The sequence below is a fragment of the Balaenoptera physalus genome, assembly GCF_965194825.1.
Source record: "Balaenoptera physalus genome assembly, chromosome: 2".
Taxonomy (NCBI): domain Eukaryota; kingdom Metazoa; phylum Chordata; class Mammalia; order Artiodactyla; family Balaenopteridae; genus Balaenoptera; species Balaenoptera physalus.
Window position 1 is genome coordinate 172,731,103 of NC_138883.1, and position 26,072 is coordinate 172,757,174.

General features: G+C 42.2%; 1 protein-coding gene and 1 long non-coding RNA gene across 2 annotated transcripts in view; one reads left to right on the forward strand and one right to left on the reverse strand.

Moving 5' to 3' along the window:
- The window catches only part of FAM107B (family with sequence similarity 107 member B), a 219,513-nt gene that overhangs the window by 190,575 nt on the left and 2,866 nt on the right, over positions 1-26,072 (reverse strand). The window lies entirely within an intron of this gene.
- Positions 10,508-25,995, forward strand: LOC309656464. Its single transcript, XR_014261384.1, has 3 exons — positions 10,508-14,684; positions 23,367-24,851; positions 25,184-25,995. It is a non-coding gene; the product is annotated as an uncharacterized lncRNA (long non-coding RNA).

A 26,072-nucleotide genomic window follows, 5' to 3' on the forward strand; every position in this document is an offset into this window, starting at 1 on the left:
CAGTGCTTACTCTGTCAAAGCACCTACTACACCTTTCTTATTCTGTTTTGTCTACCTTTCCAACTAGATCGGTGGCTATTGAGAAGAAGGTCATTCTCTATTATCTCTATAATCCACCCCCCCAACACACAAAGTTATCCCAATGCCTGGCTCTTAACAAGTGTTCAGCAAATGTACGTTAAGTGAATGAATGTCTTTAAGCTGGGAGTGAGTACGTGAGGGTCAAGGGTAGATCCAACAGAGGGTAGTGGACGTCTGTCATTCTTTCTGGCCACCCAGTATCTGAACCTTCCTCCCACATCTAGGGACTTCCTCACTTTGAGTCTCAGTGGGAGTAGAGTCTGCCTGCCGCTGTTGATGCAGTATCTCATTATCCCAGTCTTACCTGTAGCTATGGCAGAGACTCTACCCTGACTTCCTGCAATCAGATGCCCGCCCCCTCCCCAAAGACTTTGAATGGGAAGCTAGCAGCTTAAGACAGATGGAACTGGAAAGAGGGGCCATCAGGCAAATTTGCATCCCTTGCCAGCAACAGCAGTGGTGCTAGAAGCAGCAGGCGGTGTCCAGAGCCAGCAGAACCAGAGGAGCAGGCTGCAGCACCTATGCTAGCGGTGGCCACAACATCTGTCTAGTGGTGGTCTTCACAGGACCAGTTCTACGGCCCAGTTTGGAGTGTCGTTCCAGGCTGTGTAGGCCAGAGCCTAATTCCAGCTCCTCTATAAGCTACCCAGCTATCCTTTGATCGATTTTGTTTCAGTCGACCAGAGTTAATTTCTGTTGCTTGCAACTACAAACTCTGACTGGTACCCAGAGGTTTCAAAGGTACAGCATCTAACGGAGATGCAGCACAAAGGAAACTAGGTGAAACTGCAGGGGCATCAAAGCCTCAGCAGTCCCAAGCGGCCCTGTGTGAGCTGCTTGCTCAAGTGCCAGCTGGCCTGGATTTTACCCCGTCCTTCTTCAAATCAAGGGGTAAGAATAGATCTGATTATACCATTGGGATCCAGAGTAACTTTCCTTTAAAAAAAAAAGAAAAAAAAAAGATCCGAGTGCTTGTCTTGGAGTCAAATCCTTCCTGTTCTGCAGTGTGCTTAGAGTTTAACACCAGATGAGACCTATTAAAGTTCGCGAGGGAGCTGGGGTTTGGTTCCAGCCAGCCTCTCTGGGAAGGAGTCACGGAGGTGGAATGGCTGTGTTTGTAAGCCAGGGAACAATGCCATTAAGGGGATACAAAAGCCCAGACCATGTGATCTGCCAGCCTCTTGGAAGCCAGCTTGGCTGAGGCCTTGGAACCTGAGTGACACTCCGAGGGGTGGCTGGTGAGCAAGAAGTCTTCCCCGGCTCACGTGATCCCATGCGCTGTTGGCTTAGCAGCCCTCAGTGAGATCCTTGCCTTTTGGCATTGCCCTGACAGCCCCTTCCCCTCTCAATCAACCTGGCTTCTGAGATACTAGTCCCTCATCAAAATCTACTCTGTAGATCAAGGCTAGACTATGAGTCCATCTGTTAAGTAAAAAACACTTCATCATTTAATGGTTTCCCCTGGTGCCAGCACTCTTCCTCTCTGGCCAAATAAATAATGTAGTGGCCTTCTCAGAATTGAGGCATGACCACAGTTCATGTCCCAGTCATAGTGAGGCCTACCCAGCGATGTGAAATGAGTCAGAAGGACAGTAGTAGCTCTCTGCCAGCATCATTCTCGCTGGATGATTTCTCACCATTGGCTTCTTCTATCCCAGGGAGCAGAGGCACCAAGAGCCCGCCCCCTCCCAACAATATCCTCCTTACTGGGGTGCCTAGAATCACCAGCAGTAATGTCTTTGTGATAAGGCATCGTTCCAGAACCACATATGACAATGCAAATGTGTTATGGGAGGGATTATTATTAACGGCCACTAACACATCCACAAACAGTAGACCTTGAGGGAATGAAACCTCAGATAGGAAAGAGGGACGAAAAGAAAGGTCTAACCCCATCATGGAAGCCAGTCATGGATGAGGCACCTCGGTGGTTGTCCTGAAGAGCCAGGGCACTTGGGAACACGGAAAGATGCAAGTGAACAGCTCATATAACGGGAACACCTAGGAAAAGACCACCTGGAGCCAGGAGAACAATTGGAGGCAAGGCTAGAATGAAAATCCATTGGTACCATCTCCAAGACCTTTCTTATGGAGACAAATTGCACTCATTCATGAAAGTCTTCTAAATGCATCCTCCCTGGGATAACTACTGACCGTCACCTGTGGCCTGTCTCTTGGGACTTAGGACATCAGTGGAAACCAAGGGAGCTGTATCATAATGGAAAGACCAACACCAATTCCCTGGAAAAGCATTTTTTTTTTAATTTTACTGAGGTATAGTTGATTTACAATGTTAATTTCTGCTGTACAGCAAAGTGACTTCAGTTATACATACATATATATATTCTTTTTCATATTCTTTTCCATTATGCTTTATCACAGGATATTGAATATAGTTCCCTGTGTTATACAGTAGGACCTCATTGTTTATCCATTCTATATATACTAGTTTGCATCTGCTAATACCAAACTCCCAATCCTTCCCTCCCCTCCCCCTTGGCAACTGCAAGTCTGTTCTCTATGTCTGTGAGTCTGTTTCTGTTTCAAAGATATGTTCATTTGTGGCGTATTTTAGCTTCCACATATATGTGATATCATATGATATTTGTCTTTGTCTTTGTCTTTGTCTTACTTCACTTAGTGTAATAATCTCTAGGTCCATCCACATTGCTGCAAATGACTATTTCATTCTTTTTTATTATTGAATAATATTCTATTGTATATCTATACCATATCTTCTTTAGCCGTTCATCTGTTAAGGACACTTAGGTTGCTTTCATGTCTTGGCTATTGTAAATATTACTGCTATAAACATAGGGATACATGTATCTTTTCAAATTATAATTTTGTCTGGGTATATGCCCAGGACTGGAATTGCTGGATCATATGGCAACTCTATTTTTAGTTTTTTGAGGAACCTTCATACTGTTTTCCATAATGGCTGCACCAATTTACATTCCCCCAGCAGTGTAAGGAGGCTCCCTTTTCTTGACACCCTCTCCAGCATTTATTATTTGTAGACTTTTTAATGATGGCCATTCTGACCAGTGTGAGGTGGTACCTCATTGTAGTTTTGATTTGCATTTCTCTAATAATTAGCGATGATGAGTATCCTTTCATGTGCCTATTGACCATCTGTATGTCTTCTTTGGAGAAATATCTATTTGGGTCTTCTGCCCATTTTTTGATTGGGTTGTTTGTTTTTTGTTATTGAGTTGTATGAGCTGTTTGTGTATTTTGGAAAGTAAGCCCTTGTCAGTCGCATCATTTGCAAATATTTTTCTCCTAGTCTGCAGGTTGTCCTTTCATTTATGGTTTCCTTTGCTGTGCAAAAGCTTGTAAGTTTGATTAGGTCCTATTTGTTTATTTTTGCTTTCATTTCTATTGCTTTGGGAGACAGACCTAAGGAAACATTGGTACTATTTATGTTAGAGAATGTTTTGCCTATGTTCTCTTCTAGGAGTTTTATGGTGTCATGTCTTGTATTTAAGTCTTTAAGCCATTTTGAGTTTATTTTTGTGTATGGTGTGAGGGAGTGTTCTTACTTCACTGATTTACATGTGGCTGTCCAACTTTTCTAACACCATTTGCTGAAGAGACTATCTTTTTCCCAGTGTATATTCTTGCCTCCTTTGTCGACGAATAGTCCAGAGGTGTGTGGGTTTATTTCTGGGCTCTCTATTTTGTTCCATTTATCCATATGTCTGTTTTTGTGCCAATACCACGTTGTTTTGATTACTGTAGCTTTGTAGTATTGTCTGAAGTCTGGGAGGGTTATGCCTCCTGCTTTGTTCTTTTTGGAAAAGCATTTTTAAAGCACTGTAAAGCTATCAAAGATGAGAACATTCCAGTCTATGAAAAGTACAAACACAGCACACAACTTTTACTGATATTGTCCCAGGGATGTCATGAAACTTCAGGACACAGAATCAAGCCCTTGGACCCAGACAGGCAGTGCCTCTGCCTGCAGCACTTTGCTGTAGAGAATTCCACTCAAGGAGTTCTGGGCCAGATGATGTGCCCACCCAGCACCCATTCCCCCTTGTAGACCATTGGGACTCTGGACCCAGGAATTACACCCAGGTGGAGCCTTCTTTCTCAGGTCTGGACTCCCGAGGGACCACATGGCAAGTTTGTGCACCTCTGCTGAGAAAGAGGGTTCAAAGGGTGGCTCTTTGGGGAGGGATGGGATAGTACTGGAATCTGCAGGCAGAGGGGTCCAGAGGCATGTGCTAGAGGCTCCATCAAGGTACAAGAAGGAACCAGGGATGGCACAAAAAAGGGAGCTTGACCTCAGACTTTTTTACTCTGGCTCCAATCCTGCAAATGTTAGAAGCAGGTCTGCCTAACACATTTCTGTGTTAGCTCATCTGTTAAGGGGCTGGCCCCATATACTGGTGGACATCTGCTAGGTCATGAGGAGGAGGAGGACAGTGGGCCCCAGCTGGGCAAATGGGGTGTGCACATCTGCTCCCTTCCTTCCTTACTATGATCCCTAGGGAGAAGTTGAATCCAAGCACAGAGACCCAACCCCCAGCCTTCCCAAGCAAGAGAATGTTCCAAAGCAAACCCACACATGTGGGCTTTTAAAGAAACTCTCTTTGCCATGAAAACTAGAGGATGTTTTGGGAAACCATTTGGTTTTTATATAATTTCCCATACATGGTCCTTGTCCTGCAAGGGGCCGAGCGTGTTTGATAGCACAGCTGGTCCTCTGCAACTGTTTTTGAGCTTACCAGTTCAGGCTGGGGGACGGCCACCAAAGTGGGGCGTCTGAATGAGTCTGGGATGACAAGCATTGAGCAGAGCCCTGAGGGAGGCAGGCTGAGTAGAGTGACCTGATATGCTAATCCTTTGAAAAAGTGTGGAAAGTCCTGGGATGTCCGTAGTTCCCCCAGATGCCCCCAGAGTTGTCCCTGGGTGTCCCTCTCGCTGGTCTGTGGCTCTGAGAGCTGCAGGGACAGGCAGGCAAGGAAGTGTCAGGTTCTTGAGAAGAGGTTGTAACGTATCTAGACTGCAGTCTACCTGCCCGAGCTCCCACCTCCCCCTCCAAAGAAGGTGTAGGTTGTGAACAGGACCAGAAAGCCTTCCCCAGTGGCTGTGAAGACAAGGAGGTTGCAGAAAGAAGGAAAGGAATCAGAAAAGAGGTGTAATCCACAGCCTCTCTTGCTCTGGGTTGCAAATGGTTTTTGAAATACCCGTCTCCCTGTTTTCATATTTACTGGGCCAGGGCGGATTTTTCCATCTCAGGCTGATGTCATTCCCAGCCTGCAGGTTTCCCAATACCCCGTCTGCTGGTGCAGCTGACTTCTGCAGAGACTCTGACCCATTTGCTCGGGCCATTTTACTGCAGCCTGGAAAGTGATGTCTGGAAAAAGGGACTCAACCTATGGCCCATCAAATCTTCATGACGTCAGAGTCTCTTCCCTTTTGCTCCTCACTCATCTCCGCAAAGAGAACACTCTGGAAGGGACAGAGTGTCTGGAAGGGACCCAGCTTCACACTCAAAGGTTTCCCTTTCCCATTTCACTTGCAAAATGTTCAGATAAGAGTTCTACTTCCCCTCCATGCCCAATCCAGGTGCAAAGGCATGTGGCTTCTAGTAACCCTTTGGTATAGGATATGAACAGCCAGTGCCAATGGAGCTAAACGTGTGCCATGGTGTGTAAGCCTATCCTGTGTCTGGGGACCTCTGTGTGTGTGACAGTCTCTGATCTTAAGATGGGGCGGATAAGGCTCACGCAAACTTAGCCATTCAAACAGCATATCATATAAAAGAAAATGTAAGAATGGGCAATTTTTATCAACCCAAGTATAATTTTAATAACGTGTAAGTGCTCCCGAAGCACAAAGTTTCTAGTTCAAAAGCTATTTATGATATTATCAAAAGGATAGTAATAAAAAGAGTGGTAATAGATTTTAGAGCACACGTGCGCGCGCACATACACACACAAGTGCCACAGTGACACACGTATACAAAGTTTTTATGGCTACGCTGTTCCTGACAAACCAAGCTCTACTATTTGCTCTCAGTCAGGATGGCAACAGAAAGTAGAGGTTAGGAATGGGAGTATAAAGCCCCATTATACAATCGTGGGCAGGTCTTCCTCAGCCTGGTCGATGATGCTTGGTCAAGATTCACAAAGTCTAGAAGGAACTTCTAGATTTACTGTCGAGGCCTATTGTGATTATTTAATACTTACTCAAACTAATAGTAAACTAGCGTTCTCCTCACATCCATGTTATCTTTACTGTGTGTGACTGGTGGAAGGGAAATGAGAGCAATAGAGCCCAAAGAAATGGTGAGCATGAATATTTATAGGACTGACTTTTTGTTATTCAGATTTTTTACTTCACATCTGCTCTTCAGTGACACAGAGAACTTTTACTGCTTTTCAAAGAAAGAAGAAGAGTACACTCAACTTTTCCATTTTGACAACCAAAGAAAGTCTTTTGTGAGTGGTTTTCCAAATCATCAGCATTGTCCTCCCACATATAAAATGTAATGTGTGATGGCTGAAAACAAAAATTATCTGGAATTCAACTAAAAAATTTTCACATCAAAATGTTTAAAGGAAGAATGACTCCAAGTCATTTCTGAAATGTATTTGTACTTGTCACCGAGCCTCTCCTGAATCCACTGTGCCCTCCTCTGATGAACAGTCACACGAGATGGGTAGGCTGACCTCGAGCCCAGCGCCAGAGTAGGATCTGACTTGTCTAGCAGACAACTTCCATCTCCTTGGACATCAGGACAAGAAAAGAAAGTCCAGGACTCGGTCTATGGTTGGAAAAGAACAACTCTGCAGCTGAAGGAGGATGTGAACTCCCGAAGCCCTAAGAACTACTACTGGTAGCCTGAGGTGACCATGAGCGGAGGCAACCTTAAAAAAAACAAAGTGACACTGAAAAAGCAGTGAGGCGACGTGGAAAGAGCTGGTCTCTGGTCCCATCTCTGAGTCACTGTAACAGGCACTGCAAAGCCTGCCCGACTCTGGACTTTTCTGTATAAAAGCTGTACTTGCCTCAGTCGTCTGAATTGGGGTTTCTTCCCCTAAGACACACAGGCCCCTTGCCTGGTACAGCACATCCGTGTGTCTGCAGCCACATGGATAATTTCATTTTTTTATGGAAATCTGTAATATGTTGAAAATTATGAACTTCTTTCCTTTTAAAGTTATTCAGTCACAGATGAAATACAGATCTGGGAAAAAATGAAAAATGCTTCTTAACACCAAAGCTCGGGTTTGATTCCCAACAACAGGATGTAGTGAGTAAACAGGGCTGAGGTCACCACTGCTGTCCAAGGCCAGGGCTGGAGTTAAGAGCTCTCTTAGTGACAGTTAAATGAATTTATCTGCCAACATTTTCACTGTCGGGGGAAAGCATATTTTAGAGGAAGAGAAGCTTGGGAACTGACCATTTGCACCAAGTCAACAAATATACAGTAGTCCCCTCTCATCCACGGTTTCACTTTCCTCGGTTTCAGTTACCCACGGTCCACTGAGGTCCAAAAGTATTAAATGGAAAATTCCAGAAATAAACAATTCCTAAGTTTTAAATTGTGCACCATTATGAGTAGCATGATGAACTCTCCCGCCAGCCCTCTCCATCCTGCCCGGGATGCAAAATCACTCCTGTGTTCAGAGTATGCATACTGTATATGCTACCCACCCATTAGTATAGGAAAAAGCATGGTATATAAAGGGTTCGGTACTATCTCCGGCTTTAGGCATCCACTGGGGGCCTTGGAATGTACCCCCCATAGATAAGGGGGGGCATCTCTATAGATTTTGTGACTTGCCACTTGCATGGAGTATTTATTTTATTTTTTTCTTTTTGGCTGTGTTGGGTCCTCGTTTCTGTGCGAGGGCTTTCTCTAGTTGCGGCAACCGGGGGCCACTCTTCATCGCGGTGCGCGGGCCTCTCACCATCGCGGCCTCTCTTGTTGCGGAGCACAGGCTCCAGACGCGCAGGCTCAGTAGTTGTGGCTCACGGGCCTAGTTGCTCTGCGACATGTGGGATCTTCCCAGACCAGGGCCCGGACCCGTGTCCCCTGCATTGGCAGGCAGATTCTCAACCACTGCGCCACCAGGGAAGCCCTTGCATGGAGTATTTAATACCAACCATGGTCTAAAATAAGCCTAAAATGATTCAGTCGTCCGAGAGAAATCTCTCTTGAGCAAGAACAAGTCACACTTGGTATCAGGCCAGGGTTGAGTCCAGGAGAGTAATGCTACCCCCAATAGAATCGAAAGGAACTCAGAGGTCCCCAAAGCAAAGACTCTGTAGTCACAGTGCTGCAGCATCATACTCAGTTTAAATCCTTCCAATCAATTCCGTCATAACCGGTCTCTCCAGGAATCATTCCATCCATTTCTTTTTCATCCACTCTTCCTCAGAGAACACCTTTTCACTCACTGCAAATCCCTTGTGGTAAAATCCATAACCCAGGAGCAGACCTACTTTAAGATAAGGAGGGGAAACATTCCAGATAGTGAATGATCTTGAAAGGCTCTGAGAATTCTAGAGCCAAATGGGATTTCACTGCATTAGAAACTTCTTGTCGATGCCCCATCCCCAAATTTCCAGAAGAGCAAAATCAAGCTCAAGATCCATTTAGCAAGTTGAATGGAGAGTTGGGACTAGATCCCAGGTTTTCTGACTCCAAATTCCATGATGCTTTTCTCTTCATCAAACTCCTTGTGGTCGTTTTACTTGTCAACCTGGCAAGGCTAAGGTACCCAGGCATTTAATGAAACACGAATGTAGGTGTTGCTGGAAGGTATTTTGTAGATGTGGTCAACATCTACAGATGACTTTAAGGAAAGGAGCTGACCCTCAATAACATGAGTGGGCCTCATCCAATCAATTAGAGGCCTTAAGAGTAAAGACTGAGGTTTCCTGAAGAAAAAGGAATTCTACTTCAAGACTGCAGCATCAAGTCCTGCCTGAACTTCCAGCCTGCTGTCCTGTCCTGTGGATTTAGGGCTTGCAGGTCCCTTTAATTTCATGAGCCAATTCCTTAAAATCTCTCTCAATACATGGATAGATAGATAGATGTGAACAGGTAGATATTGATACACACGGACCATATTGGTTCTGTTTTTCTTGAGAACTCTGACAGATACACTATTCAATGAACCAGATAAGGCAAATCCAAAATTCCCCTGATGAAGATCAAGAGATTAAGAGGGAACTCCTCAGGATGTAAGAAACAACTGCCTAATGATTTCGGCAGGGAGATGGCAATGTGTGACTAAGATCTCAAAACTGCTATGTCATGTAGTGGAAACTATGGGGAAAGAATCTCCAGCAGCCGAAGAAAGGGTGGTAGCACTGAGGGTTTCTTAAAGCAGGCAGAGTCTTCTCCCGATAATGTCATAGTAAAGGAAAAACAACAAGCTCTCAGTTAGGGTGGAAATAATTTGGTTGGAACTGGTTCCAAAGAAGGAAGGATAAAGCCATTCTCGTTCTTATTCTCTTTATAAAGCCATCTAGGTCCTTCTTTCTTAGAGAGGCAAGTCATGGAACTTGAAGGTGAATTTTGAAAGATTGCCAGTTCGTTGCCAAGTATATAACTATGCTTTTGAGCCTAATATTTGAAGGATGCCATTGATTCTATTTGCATGGTAGGAGGGAAAATACATCTACATATAGTGCTGATAGGCAGGGCGATTTTTGTTTTAAGCTTCAAAGGAGATTTGAAAAGGCATAACTTACTGAGTAGGAAATAGTCACTTAAAAAACAAACTAAATCACAGAAACTTCCTTTTCCCTTCTTACTGTGCTTCACCATTCACTTTACAAAGGAATTATCAGGAATCCTTCACATCTGGTACTGGGCATTGTTTTCCTTAAGGATCTCAAAAAATGTGAGGGTAAAAGAACAATAAAGAAGCTGTTACATGTTGCATCTCTCTGGGGAAAGCTTTTAAAATACTGATGCAATAGTCCCAGCTCTGATGCATTAAATACAAATTCTGAGAGTGCTAGAATTATTAGTCAGTATTAGTATTAGCAATTAAAAAAAAAAAAAAAAACTCCCCCGAATGATTCTAGATGCAGCCAGGGTTGAGAACAACTGGGATAAAGAATGGGATGGAGGGCTTCCCTGGTGGTGCAGTGGTTGAGAGTCTGCCTGCCAATGCAGGGGACACGGGTTCGGGCCCTGGTCTGGGAGGATCCCACATGCCGCGGAGCGGCTGGGCCCGTGAGCCACAACTACTGAGCCTGCGTGTCTGGAGCTTGTGCTCCGCAACGGGAGAGGCCACGATGGTGAGAGGCCCGTGCACCGCGATGAGGAGTGGCCCCCACTTGCCGCAACTGGAGAAAGCCCTCGCACAGAAACGAAGACCCAACACAGCCAAAAATAAATAAATAAATAAATAAACCCAAAGTTAAAAAAAAAAAAAAAAAAAAAGAATGGGATGCCACAGTTCATCAGTTAAACAGCAGCGTGAACAATGCGCATTGAACGTTTGTGTCCCCACCCCCAGATTCATATTTGAAAACCTAATGCCCAAGCTGATGGTATTAGGGGGTGGTGCCTTTGGGAGGTGATTAGGTCATGAGGGTGGAGCCCTCATGAAAGGGATTAATGCCCTTATAAAAGAGACCCCAGAGAGTTCCCTTGCCCCTTCCGCCATGTGAGGACACAGCAAGAAGTCTTAACTGGGGAAGAGGGCCCTCACCTGACCATACTGGCACCCTGCTCTCAGAACTCTAGTATCTGGAACTAGGAGAAATAAATTTCTGTTGTTTATAAACCACGTAGTCTGTAGTCTTTTGTTATAGTAACCCCAACAGACTAAGGCATCAACCCAAAATAAGAACAAGATCCTTTCTGGCCACCCTCTCCAGAATTTCTGCACCCACTCACCCCCAACATTTTACATCCTTTCCCTTGCTTCATTTCTCTCCTGCAGTTATTACTATCTGTAACATATTATATAACTTATATAAATTTATCTTATTTATTGTGTGCCTCCCTCGGTAGGCTGGCGTCTCCACAAGGGCTGTTTTCTTCACAACCGGTTGGCTATCTAGTTCCTAGAACGGTGCCTGGTCACATTTCATGTTCTTGCTAAATACTTGTTGGATAAAAGAATGAATCCATGGGAATCAAGTCTGGTTTCGGTACTGTCCTTGTAAAGCAATTCTGCTGCTGTAGAACTTAGCAATTAGTTTCTGAAGGATTGCTCCTCACTGAACTCCACCATGATCCAAAAAGACAATGGGAGAGCTGGTCAACCTTGGCTGGGGACTTGTCATTTGTGTCCTGCAAATGAGCCACCCATTGGAAGCTCCCTCAGACAGGAATAAACAATCCAGTAGGTCATTCAACAGTGAGCCTTTGGAACTCAAAGAGGGGTTTCGCTTATGGCCTCTGGGGACAATGAATTATAATCCAGATGGTCACTCAGGAAAGATGGTGCCACACGCAAGCACGGGAAGTACAGAAAATCTAAAGTGAAGAATTGGCCGTAACAATTGGCTAGTGAATACCTGAAGCAAACATGGATTTTAAAACTAGCCTGGGATAAGAATATCATTTCAAAGACCTGAAGTCAAAGAGGTATTTAGGAGACAGGCCTGAGTTCGTGCTTCTATGCCCAGGAAAATACCTTACGGGCCAGCAGGGAATGTGTCTTCTTCCAAGAGAGCAGAGCATGTCTGCAGGGGGTAGGAGGGGAGGGATGCCCTAGATGCCCAGCCTGGGGTTCCCGTCTGCAGGAGGTGCCAACAAGCTGGTCCCTGAGAAGCAGAGGAATGCAAAACTTTCACCTGAAGTTCAAAGTCTGGGCTGGGCTGCTGGGACTGCTGACATGCATTCCCAGGTTAGTTGAAAGAAGAGCAGAACACAGACGGCCTGCAAGTGGATTTAAAAAGAGAATCTCTGTGCTCTGTAAACATTCATTTCAACCCTCTCTATATTTGTTCCATTTCCTTAACTTCTTAATAAAAGTTTCATTGAAAAAATCTAGTCATCCACTTTGAGATAGATGAATATCCCCCCAGGGGGCTAAATGGGCTTGTGACATGAGAGGGTCTGCCCCAGAGCCTGAAAGTGCCACCAGAGGACACTGTCTTTTCACGATTCCGTCCCTTTGCTTCTTTCAGCAACTCCAAAGGCAGCCAACCTCTGGACATCTAGTTATGTGAGATAAGAAATGTCCTTCCTGTTTAAGCCAATTGGAGTCAGGTTCTTGGCCACCTACTGCCTTTCTCTGCCTTGCTTACCTGGTGAACACCTTCTAGCTTTGAGACCCTGCTCTCGTGCAGCGTTGATTCACTGCCCACCTGCTTAGTACCCCATACATCTACCATGGCACCAACGTTGTTACTGAAGTTTCTGTCTCTGTCGTTCAGACGGTAAGCTCCTTAAGAGAAAGAAGTATGTCTTCTTCCTTTTGTTTTTCCAGAACTGACAGAGTCCCTTTCACAATTGAAAGGTGAATGAATCAATGAATGAATGAATCAATGACTAAGTGAATCAATGATCTTAGAGATAGAGACCCCCTGTGACAGCAGAAATGCCGAAGCATGAGTCAGGAGAAAAGGAGACAAGAACGATAAAGGACACAATGGAAATGGGGAGACAGGAGACAGCAAAATGGGAAAAGTTTGAGACTGTAATTATGAGAAACTGATATGTGATCATTTGGGTTTATGGCAGTTTCATTGGATGGGAAAGAAAAGAGTGTGTATAACTGTATAATGCTTTGAACAATAAGGCGTAGAAATGAGATCAATGTTAATGCCATTTTGGCATTGATGACCTCATTTTGCAGCTGCTTTTCTTTGTTTTTTGTTTTTTGTTGTTTTCTTTGCCTGACTCCTGTCCTAACTAATGGGAAGCAGCTCCAAGGCAAAATGAGTGCTTGGTTCTTTGTGGCAAACTCAGCAGCTACCCCAGCATGTGTTAGGCCCCCATTAACGTTTGTTGAACCAAGGAATGACTGAAAACTTTAAAGCTCCCAAGTTAGACTTCACACCAACTACTGAAAGCACAGAAGAAATAACCTGCTGAATGAAATGATTTGTTCCTTGTTCAATCAAATTACTTTTTTTCTCCATTAACACCCTCTAACTTGACAATAATATGTACATCATTGGCTTTTATCTCAGGTTTAGAAAGTAACCCATTAAGTGCAAAATCATATGCTTTATGCTTTAATCAGATTAACTAAAAATATCTTTTAGATACTGAGTTCTTTGCAAATCAGAAAAAAATTTTTTTTCTTTCAGCCAAAAACGTTGTAAAGTCAGAATTGTGAAAAAAAGTTTAAGCCATTATTGCAGTGTCTTTAATACAGCTCAGGGTCTTAATAATGTGAACAAGATTATCTATATACTTCTCCACATGCTATTAAAGTCACAGAGAGTAATGAGGTGAATGCATCTCTTTGTTTTCTTCAGCTCCCGTTTTAATGGTGTCATCATTTGTGTTATTAATATTCTCTATTTTCTCCTGTATTTCTTAAATTTCTGTATAAATAGTCATTTTTTCCAATACGGCACTAGAATAATAAAAACTCTCATTATTCTCATTTTGCAAATAGGTAAACAGAAGCATAAAGAGGTTAGTTCTTTGCCATGTGGGAAATTCACTGAGGGCTCCAGAAAATAGTCTAGAAGGACAGTTGAAAGAAAACTGCTTCCTCTAGCTGAGTTCACTTGAAAATAAGTTTTTCTGGCTCATTTGTATTAAACCTGAGTAATAAACAGTTCATCCTTCAAAGGGAAAATATCTTGACCCCTATTGTCTGGTGTGGTCTTAAATTATTTCCATCCATTTCTAAAACAAGGAATGGATCACAAAGATATTGGCAACACTAAACAAAGGTGAAATGATAAGGCTCTGTGAAGGCTCATGTACAATAAACCTCTCCCCTGATTTTGATTTTGCTGATTCATCCTTTAATTTATTCAATAAATATTTGTTAAGTATCTTCTACATGTCCAGCATTGTTCTAGGCACTGCCCATCATAGGTAAAAAGGAAAAAAGATACAGCCCCTGCCCTCAAGCTCCTCACAGCCTAGTGTAGTGGGACAGCCAGACATATGAACAAATATGGTGCAGGTTAATAAGTGCTTTAATTGAGGTAAACACCAAGTACTTGGCCAGCCCAGGAGAAGGCACCAACCTGGAACTAGGTACTGGGGATGGTGACAGAGAAGGGGACAGAACAATAACATTATGAGGAGGGATTGTCCAAAGTGTGTGGGAGGTTAGAGGGGGAGGGAAAAGTCACGTGACCCAGCTGCTACTGGGAGCCATTTCATCACCACCAAGGGAAACACACGTTGGTGAAGCCAAGGCCATGGATGGCTAAGCAGAAAGATGGAAGATGCTAGATGCTCCATGGCTTCATTGAACTGCTGAATCAACCCATTCCAAAGCCACCCGCCCTTGGGGCTTGTTTTTAAGCGACATAATACATTTACATAGTGTCTAAATTTAAGTTTTTCTGTTTCTTACAGCTAAAAGCATCCTAAGTGATCCATGGAAGAGGAGGTTTAGCGGGAAGGGTAGTTCATTTCTGCACACATTGAATTCGAGATGACCGTGAGACCACCTGGAACTTCCCGGGGATAGGTGAGTCAGTCTGGATCACCCTTGTTAAAACATCTGTAATTATTTTTTAATACTTCGGCGTAAACACTTTTGAGTATCTGTATCCCCTGGGCAGTGAGTTGCACTTGAAGTGCTTCCGTGGCATCTTTGGGAACCCAGGTTCTTTCTTCCTGCTCCACCATCTCAAGGTTATTTGCTTTTATCTACACGTGTGTCCTCTCCCGCTTACAGGATGGCTACAGCAGCGCCAAGCATCCCATCCTCACCCAACAACGTCCAAAGGCCAAAGTCCAGAACATTTTTCCTTGTGTTCCTTCTTGAGAGCAAAGAATGTTTTGGAGGCTACACTCAGAGATGCTTAGTTAGTATTTGAAGCACCCTATTCAAGTATCTACATCCAGAGATGACCACAGCAAATGTTCCACATGAGGCTAGCTAAATCTCAACTAGAGGATTTGTTATTAGCCTAAGAGGTTTTGGAAATTATTTTCCCCTTGTGAAATGAATGGTATTCAAGGTCCTTGACTGACCAGAGTTTTTGCCTTTGTAAAATGAAGTATGAGAAGGTGGCCAGTTCAGAAGTCCAACTCCTTTATCGCATCCTGGATCTTAAACTCCAGTTGGTCCTGGACCCACATCCAACAGAGGGCTCTTCACCCCATTTGACTTGCGTGGCTTGCTGGTTTTGCCTTTAGAATACTGTCACCTTCCTATGTATCATTCTCTTCATGCCAAGGGCTACTACGTAAAAGGACAAGAGCTAGGGAACTTCTTCCAGCATTCAGGGTCAGGGAAGATGCTTCTTTTTGTGCCCTCTCGCCAACAGATATTTGTACCTATGGCAGGATTCATGTGAGGCTTTCTTTAGTGAAGCACACCACTGGGGAGCAAGTTGTGGGCGGGTAGACATGGAGCCCCCAGGCGCCTCTACTTGTTGGAGGCTACCACTGTTTACTGGACAATTCTGAATGGTCAAAATAACTCAGGTCAACTTGCAACACCACTACACCTAGATACCTCTCCCTTCAGAGACTCAAGTATTATACATCCAGGTTAGGTGGGTCCTGGCAGAGACTCAGTCCAGAGACAGGCTTCCTGGAATCCTACGAAAAGCCCTGGGATGGAGAGCCAGCTAGGAGAGCCGTCACCTGACTATGTAGCAAAGTCTATTCAGTTGCTTTTCTTCCTTCCTTCCTGCTTCCTGTGTGTGTGTCTCCTAAAACATCCAGCTCAGTCAAAGAGGATAAGAAAGCAGATATTACTGGTTAAGGGCATGTGCATTGATGTTCCTGTTCAAGAGCTTCCTTACACAAGATCTCACCCTTTTTAAAAAAAATTTATTTATATTTAATTTATTTATTTTTGGCTGCGTTGGGTCTTCGTTGCTGTGCGCGGGCTTTCTCTAGTTGCGGCGAGTGCGGGCTTCTCTTCGTTGCCATGTGCGGGCTTCTCATTGCGGTCACTTCTCTTTTTGCAGAACACAGGCTCCAGGCGTGCCGGCTTCAGTAGTTGTGGCTCATGGGCTCTAGAGCTCAGGCTCAGTAGTTGTGGTGCACGGACTTAGTTGCTCTGCAGCACATGGGATCTTCCTGGACCAGGGATCGAACCCGTGTTCCCTGTGTTGGCAGGTAGATTCTTAACCACTGCACCACCAGGGAAGTCCCAAGATCTCACCATTTATTCGGCCTCTACATACATGATTTTTCTCACAACCATCTTTCACAAGCAGGGGGTGGCCAGCACTTCCTGATGGCCAGCAACTCCCCAGGTCTAGTGCCTCCTTCCTTCCCCCTTGAGTCAGTACATCAGAAGGTAGATGAGGGAGAGTGATTTTTTCCAGCTTTACTGAAGAATGATTGACAAACAAAAATTGTATGTATTTCAGGTATACAACGTAATGTGTTGGTATCTGTATACATTGCGAAATGATTACCACAATTAGCTAACATAGGCATCATCTCACATAGTTACCTCTTTTTGTGTGTGTGGTAAGAACACTTGAGATCTACTCTCCTAGTGAATTTCAAGGATATAATGTGTTATTATTAACCATGGTCACCATGCTGTCCATTAGGTCTCCAGAACTTATTCATCTTAAAACTGAAAGTTTGTACCTTTGATCAACATCTCCCCTTTCTCCCACTACCCACAACCCCTGGCAACAATCACTCTGTTACTATGAGTTCAACTTTTTTAGTTGAACTCCACACATAAGTGAGATCATGCAGTATTTGTCTTTCTGTGTCTAGCTTATTTCACTTAGCATAATGTTCTTTAGGTTTATCCATGTTGTCAGAGACGACAGGGTTTCCATTTTTTTAAGGCTGAATAATATTCCTGTGTGTGTGTGTGTGTGTGTGTGTGTGTGTGTGTGTGTGTGTGTGTGTATCACATTATCTTTAACCATTCATTCGTTGACAGTTACTTGGGTTGTTTCCATGTCTTGGCTACTGTGAATAACCCCACTGTGATCATGGGTGTGCAGATATCTCTTCGAGGTAGTGATTTTATTTCCTTTGGATATATACCCAGAAGTGGAATTGCTGAATCATATGGTAGTTCTATTTTTAATTTTTTGAGGAACCACCATACTCTTTTCCATAATGGCTTACCAATTTACACTCCCATCAACAGTGCCTAAGGGTTCTCTTTTCTCCACATCCTTGCCAATATTTATCTTTTGGCTTCTTGATAATAGCCATCCTAACAGGTATGAAGTGATATCTCATTGTGGTTTGCATTTCCTTGATTATTAGTGATATTAAACCTCCTTTCATGTACGTATTGGACATTTGTTTGTCTTCTTTGTTGAAGTGTCTATACAGGGCCTTTATCCATCTTTTAATTGGGTTATTTGGGGTATTTTTGCTATTGAATTGTATGAGTTCCTTATATATTTTATTAGCTCCTTATCATATATATGATTTGCAAATATTTTCTCCCAATCTGTAGACTGCCTTTTAATTTTGTTGATTGTTTCCTTTGCTGTGCATATGCTTTTTGGTTTGATATAGCCCCAATTGTTTACTTTTGCTTTTGTTGCCTGTGCTTTTGACGTCAAATCCAAAAACTCATTGCCAAGGCCCATGTCAAGTGTTTTTTCCCCTGTTTTCTTCTAGGAGATTTAAGGTATCAGGTCTTACATTTAAGTCTTTAATTCATTTGGGGTTGATCTTTGTGTTTGGTGTAAGATAAGGGTCCAATTTCATTCTTTTGCATGTAGATATCCAGTTTTTCCAGCACCATTTATTGGAGAGACTGTCTTTTCCCCATTGTGTATCCTTGGTGGCTTTGGTGAAGATTACTTGGCCATATATAAGTGATTTTTTAAAAGAAATAACTTTAAATTGGCTCCAATTATAGGTATACATATATCACATTTGAACTTTTTATAAGACTATGTTGTTTTATATAAAAATATAACAGTTGCCAGGGCTGTCATTTTCCATTTAACTGAACGTGGGATACCCACAAACCAGCTTCCCACAACAAAATCATAAACACTTCCCATAGCAGGTCCTGTGCCCATTGTGGAGACTCCCTCTTCCTCTAATTGCCTCAGATTTCCAAACTCTCACCTCCCCTGGTGCAGAATTACAAAAGCGAGTGTGTCAACCTCATATTGGAAAAAGTGTTAACGTGATGAGATCTATTTTCTCTGGAAAGGAGGAACTGTGAGTGCAAAACTAAAGGCAGCTCAGATCAGGCTAACACATGTCCTTGGCTAGAAAAAAGCCTTTAACTTCCCATGATTGATATAGCACATTCATTCAACTAGTCTCTATGGTTTCTGGAGCATCTGAAATTTTAAAGTTTCCAGTATACTCAACAAGTGAAATAGCAGATTTTTTTGACTAAAGGACAACTACATATTATATAATCAAAAGGATGGAAATCCCAACTCTACAGAAGCAGTTATTTTGGGAAAATGGGTCTTGGAATCTCCTTGGTGACTCTTTGGTTAGACACTCCCAGGCCATTGTCTATGAACAAAGTAAACCTTGCTCTTTTATTAACCACCGGTGAAAAGGAGGGCAAAGGATCAACTAGGTCATGGGCAGATTGCCAGGTTCTCTCTGATGAGCTAGAAATAGGTGCGGCTCAGAAATGGGCTGACCTCTTCCTTTTGTACCTCTCCCTCCAACATATCACCACAACCTTAGAAAATATATATAATTCTTATCTGAATTGTGAACTCAGGAGTAACCTCACTTGAGAACAATGGTTTAAAATTTGCTAAAATTATGCACTCAACTTTTATTTCTTATCTTGGAACATATATGCCCCTCAGCTCTAAATTGTCTGAAAATTTTGCATTTTTGCCATCATGTCGTCTTTTATGGAGGGTCTCCAATAGTCAAAGTGGTTTGATGTAAAATTTGCATGGTTTTATGAGGACTATTTATTTTATTTCATTCTAAGAGAATCCAAGAAGCTGTCTCTCTCTTTTCCAGTTGGGATGCAACTGAATATCTGGATTGGAAAATTCCTGTCTGAGTACACTGGGTATATCATGCACTATCATGCCACTATGTTTAACATCTTTTGAAAGTAGAAACCTAGTGTAAGAAATTATCAGGGCTTAAAATGAATGGTATGGTATTCCCACCAGCTTGTTAAGATACCCTCCTTGTTGGTGTTGGTGTGTGTGTGTCGAGGGGGGCAGTTTGTGATTTTGCTACGAGTATGAAAAGGAACTAGAAAACTAACATTTGATTGCATGGGTCTGTAAGTTGCTTTCTATTAGAATTGCTTTTATGTCAAATCATCTATCTAGCAGAAAGCTTTCTTAATAGGGTATTTTTTTTAATAGGTAGCCTAGAATTCTGTTCTCTTCTATTAGGGTCCCTAGGGAAAAGAAGGGAAGATTTCATTCTAAAGAAATGCAGGAACACTAGTTTGTACTAGAAAGTAGAAATGCAGCCTAGCACAGTTGCCCCTAATGATGCCTAAATAAAGGGGATGCAGAGTTAGGGTGGGATGAGGGAGTGATAGATGTTTACATACAAGTTTACAATATGCTTCTAAGCAGCACTGCCCTCTACAGATGGTATTTCCAAGGCTTGACTTCAAGGCAACTTTAAGACATTGAAAATAAAATTAATTTGTTGAATGAGATCAGTTGCCTATGGAGGTGAATATCTCCAAGAGTTTTTCTGTTAATAGGTATCCAGGAGCCTCTCCAACACCAAATTCCAATTAACGTGGCCAAGAGAGCATAGCTAGAATCTGATTCTAACCAAGGAAGCTGAAACCCACTTAATTAACTATCCTAGGTCTTAACAGAGACTGTGCCAAGAGAAGAGGAAGGATGGGCGTGGAGCCTAGACAAGGAGAACAGAATTAACAGCTATTCAGTTATTGGCAACATGAGTTCTGTACAGCCCAAGAAAGTCATGCTTTGACTGGTTGAATTGAGCTTCCCAGCCTGCTGCAAAGGTTACCCTTAGAGTGGAAATGGATCAGATGCCTAACTCTACTGAGTCTTAATTTCCCCATCAGTAGGAGGTGAGTTCAGAGAGGTAATGGGACAAACTTTGTAAAGAACCTATGGGCTACTGTGAAGATTTGATTTTTATGCTGAGTGAATGAGAGAGCCTTTGGAGGGTTTTGAGCTGAGAATTGATTGGGATTATCAGTACCTAACATTGTAGAAGGATTAGAAGGATCAAATGAGCTAATCCACGTAAAGCATTTAGCACCACGCCTAAACTATTAATAGTGCTCAACAAGTGGTAATCAGGATTGTGATTAACATACTTAAGTGGTGCTATCAAAGTGGCTCCTCTTCACCAAGACTGAATCATGAAGAAATAGAAAATCTGAACAGACCTATTACTAGTAAGGAGATTGAATCAGAAACCAAAAACCTCCTAACAAAGAAAAGCCTTGGGCCAGATTCACTGGTGAATTTTACCAAACATGTGAAGAATTAACACCAAAAAAACAAAAAAGAATTAACACCAACCCTTCTCAAAAGCTTCCAAAAAATTGAAGAGAGCGGAACACTTCCTAACTCATTCTATGAGGCAAGCATTACCCTGATGTCCAAATCAGACAAAGACACTACAAGAAAAGAAAACTAGAGATCAATATCCCTAATAACTATTGATGCAACAATCCTCAACAAAATACTAGCAAACATAATTCCATAACATATTAAAAGGATTATACCATGACCAAGTGGGATTATACCATTTAATCCTGGAATACAAAGATGGTTCAACATATAAAAAAAAATCAATCAATACAACAACATATTAACAGTATGAAGGGGGAAAATATGATCATATCAATTGATGCAGAAAAAGCACTGAGAAAATTTAATACCCTTTCATGATAAAAATACTCAACAAACTAGGAATAGAAGGAAATTACTTCATATAATAAAGGACATATATGAAAAACCCACATTGTACTCAATGGTAGGATCATACTAAATGGTGAAAGACTGAAAGCTTATCCTCTAAGATCAGGAACAAGACAAGGATGTTCGCTTTTGCCACTTCTGTTGAACACAGTATTGCTGAATAGTATTGAAAGTTCCAGTCAGATCATTTAGACAAGGAAAAGAAATAAAAGGCATCCAAATTGGAAAGGAAGAAGTAAAATTATCTCTGTTCACAGATTATAATGATCTCATATATATAAAATATAAAAATTCCACAGATATACACACACACAACTATTCAAACTAATAAATGTATTCAGCAAAATCACAGGATGAAAAACCTATGTACAAAAAAACCAATTGCATTTCTAAACACCAACAACGAAGGATCAGAAAAGGAAATTAAGAAAACAATTTCACTTTCAATAGCATCAAAAAGAATAAAATACCTAGGGATAAACATAACCTAGGAGACAAAAGACTTGTATACTGAAAACTACAAAACATTGCTGAAAGAAATTTTAAAAGGCACAAATAAATGGAAAGACAAACTATATTCACGGATTAGAAGACCTAATGTTTTTAAGATGTCAATACTATCCAAGCGATCTATAGATTCAATGCAATCCTTATCAAAATCCCAATAATTTTTTTGAAGAAATAGAAAAATCCATCCTAAAATTCATATGGAATCTCAAGGGACCTCAAATAGCCAAAACAGTCTTGAAAAAGAACAAAGTTGGAGGTCTCACATGTCCTGACTTCAAAACTTACTACAAACTACAGTAATCAAAACAGTGTGGTACTAGCATAAAGACAGACATATAGACCAGTGGAATAGAATAAAGGACCCAGAAATAAACCCTCATATACATGGTCAAATGATTTTTCACAGGGATGCCATGAGCATTCAACGGGGAAAGGATAGTCTTTTCAACATACAGTGTTGGGAAAATTGGATATCCATGTGCAAAAGAATGCATTTGGATCCTTAACTTATACCAGATATAAAAATTAACTCAAAAGACCTAAATGTAAGAGCTAAGACTATAAAAGTCTAAGAAGAATACATAGAGAAAACTTCATGATATTAGATTTGGCAATGATTTCTTAAATATGACACAAAAAGCACAGGCAACAAAAGAATAAATAGATAAATTAGACTTCATCAAAATTAAAATTTTTGTACATCAAAGGACACTATGAACAGAATGAAAAGGCAACCCACAGAATGGGAGGAAACATTTACAAATCATTTATCTGACAAGGGATTAATAACCAGAATATATAAGGAACTCCTATAATTCAACAACATAAAATAAACAACTCAATTTTAAAATGGGCAAAGGCCTTGAATAGACATTTTTCCAAAGAATATAACAAATGGCCAATATGCACATGAAAAGATGCTCAATATCACTAATCATTAGGGAAATGCAGATCAAAACCACAGTGAGACACCACTGCATACCCAATAGAATGGCTATTATCAAAACAAACAAAACTTCAAAAAGCAACAAGTGGCGGCATGGATGTGGAGAAATTGGAACACTCGTGCACTGTTGGTGGGAATATAAAGTGGTACAACCACTGTAGAAAACAGTATGTCAGCTCCTCAAAAAAGCAAAGATAGAATTACCATATGATTCAGCAATTCTCCTTCTGGGTATATACTCAAAAGAATTGAAGACAAGGTTTTGAAGAGTTATTTGTATACCCATGTTCATAAAAGCAATAACCTCAATTGCCAGAAGGTGGAAATGCCCCAAGTGTTCATTGGTGGATGAATATGTAAACAAAATGTGGTATAAAAACACAATGGAATATTATTCTGCCTTAAAAAGGAAGGACATTCTGACACATTTCAACATGGATGAACCTTGATGAACCTGTGTGATTCCACTTATGTGAGGTACTTAGCGTAGTTAAATTCATAGGGACAGGAGGTAGAATGGCAGTTGCCAGGGAGTGGGAAGAGGGGCCAATGGGGAGTCAGTGTTTTACGGATACAGAGTTTGAGCTGGAAAAGGTGAAAAAGGTTCTGGAGATGGATGGTAATGATGATTGCACAACAGTGTGAAAGGAGTGAACACCTGAGCCTGTGATGCTGGGTCCAGACCACGATTTGCGTTCTGGGGATGTCTTGGTTACCACTTCTCTGTCTAGTAGCAAAGCCAGCCTGTTACAAAAAGCAGTGCAGTTAGCAACTGCACTACGGGCTCTGTTTCCCTTCCTTTTTGTAAAGTAGACTTTTAGTTAAAATACCCAGGAATGATTTCCCGAACCACAGTTACTTTCTCTTCCTGTGTTAGGCTGGCTACTTTGTTGGCATAAGAACTAGATGAAGGGACTGCCCCGGTGGTCCAGTGGCAAAGCATCGCCTGCCAACGCCGGGGACGCGGGTTCCGTCCCTGAAGATCCCACATGCTGCGGCACAGCTAAGCCCGCGCGCCTCAACTAGAGAGAGAGAAGCCCTCACGCTGCAGTGAAGATCCCGCCTGCTGCAGCTAAGACCCGGCACAGCCAAAAATAAATAAATAAATAAATATTAAAAAAAAAAAAAAGAATTAGATGAAAACTTACCACTGCTATAGAAAGACTTTCTGAAACTTCCAAACTGACTCTGAAGCCCTTAGTTGCTTCTTGTGGGAGCTGTGCCTTTCTTACACTGCCAGATTTGTCAAGGGAGAGGGAGAGAGGAGAAAAATAGCACCATTCAGCTAAGAAGAAGGCAGTGTTGGGTCTGACGTGCAATGGTAAAAGAATAAAGTAGAAATCCTTCTCCATATATTCAGCCCCCCTTGTCTTCCCAAGGCTAAGATGGGAGTCTCTTCCATGTGCTCCTATGGTGTCCAGTGCTGACCCGTAAGCCTTCTCGTACTGCACTGACACTGCCCAGTTACCCAACCGTATCTCCTACCAGAATGTAAGCAGCTTCACGGACTCTGTCTTAAACTATCTTTGTTTCTCCAGGACTAGCGTGGTCCTGGAACAGATTAAGAACACAGTACTTCTTGGCTGAAAAAAAAAGAGTAAACAGCCTACTGCTGTATTTCATTGACTCCACGATCCCACCCATTATAAGACTTTTCCATTGTAAGACCACTAAGAAAGAAAATAATTATAATCAGAAGATAGCAGCAATTATAAGACACATTCCACTTTTAGGGTTGTTATCACCTTGATTTTAGTCCTGGATCAGGGAAGAGACGACCACAAAAAGGTTGAAGACTAATTGGCATCACTTCAGAAACACAGATGTGCGCACGTCTATTCACACAAACGAAAACCTTTCCTCTTTAATTAGTTCACTTGGCCTCCCTATCTTGGGCTTTCCTGCTCAGACCAGATGTTGTTTCACATTTAAATGACTCACCCTCCTGTCTGAACCCCAGGAAACTAAAGACAGATAGAGGGACTCATTTCTCAGCTATGATTATGTGCCGAGGCTGAGCTCTTAAAAAAAAAAGTATTATTTGTTGCCTCTTCTAAGACAGCTTAAACCATGAGGATCAGTGCATCCAAAAGAAAAATATTTTGCCTCCAGGCAAGATTGTAATAAAGAAGCTCATTCATCATCTTCTGAGAGGAAACATGTCACGACAAAATTACCAGGTAATGAAAAATCTGGGCAGTCCTATGGCACTTTTAATGAGAAGATCTCACAGCAATCCCACACTGTCATTCACAAAGCCTTGTCATCAGCAGGAGGCAAAGTAGAAAGCGTCTCTTTCTGTAGTGTTATACACCATGAAACTAAGATAAAACAATGTTAAGCAAATTAATAAAAATAAAAGGTATGGGGCTTCCCTGGTGGCGCAGTGTTTGAGAGTCTGCCTGCCAATGCAGGGGACACGGGTTCGAGCCCTGGTCTGGGAGGATCCCACATGCCGTGGAGCAACTAGGCCCGTGAGCCACAACTACTGAGCCTGCGCGTCTGGAGCTTGAGCTCCGCAACAAGAGAGGCCACGATAGTGAGAGGCCCACGCACCGTGATGAAGAGTGGCCCCCACTTGCCGCAACTAGAGAAAGCCCTCGCACAGAAACGAAGACCCAACACAGCCATAAATAAATAAATAAATAAATAAATAAAATTTAAAAAATAAATAAATAAAAGGTATGAATTCAGGTATGAATACTTGACTGTAAATCCTCAAACATCATACAAATAATAATAATAAGCAGTAGAAGCATGTTGTACTTCAGAGGATAGACTTTGGCATCAAACAGAACTGGGCTCCAATCCTGGGTCTACTACTTCCTCCCTCTGTGACCTTGGGCAAGTGTCTTACCCTCTCTGAGGGTCAGTGTCCTCATCTGTACAATGGGACTTGTAAGAATAGGCACCTCACTGTAACCATGTAACAATAGGATACTCTATGTAAAGCGCTCAGGAGAATGGCTGGCGTACAGCAAGTGCTCCGTGAATATCAGCTCCTCAAATCTGAACCAAAACAGATGCCCATTTACTACGCCCACAGGACTGCACACCCTGGCACTTAATTTTGCAGTGTTTCCATTTCATCACTCCCAGTTTGGTCTTGTTCTCTTCCCTGCTCAGTTTGGGACCCAGAGTCCACTGCTGCTTTTGCAACCCCGTGGGGTCCTCTCTTCTTTGCCTCCCCCCACCCCACCTTCCTGCTGTTCTTTCTGTGACCATCCTCAGGCTGGGATGATTACAATGGCCTCTCAGCTCCAGTCTTCCCAAACCAAATCCATCCTACGTGGCTCCACCTATTTATCTTCCCACAATGAAATCCCAAGCGTGACATTCCTCTGCTCAGAATTCTCAAAGCTTCCCCACTGCCTTCTCACCACAGCTTTCAAACCACTTTTGGCCTCAATTTACCTTTCCAGATGTCTTTCCAACTTAGCCAATCAGACGTACCTGCCTATCCCTATGCTGCATTCCCCTACATTCAAGCTTTTGTTCATACAGTTTCCTTTTTTTTTTTTTCTAGTTTTCTTTTTTTTTTTTTCTTTTTATTATTAATTAATTAATTAATTAATTTATGGCT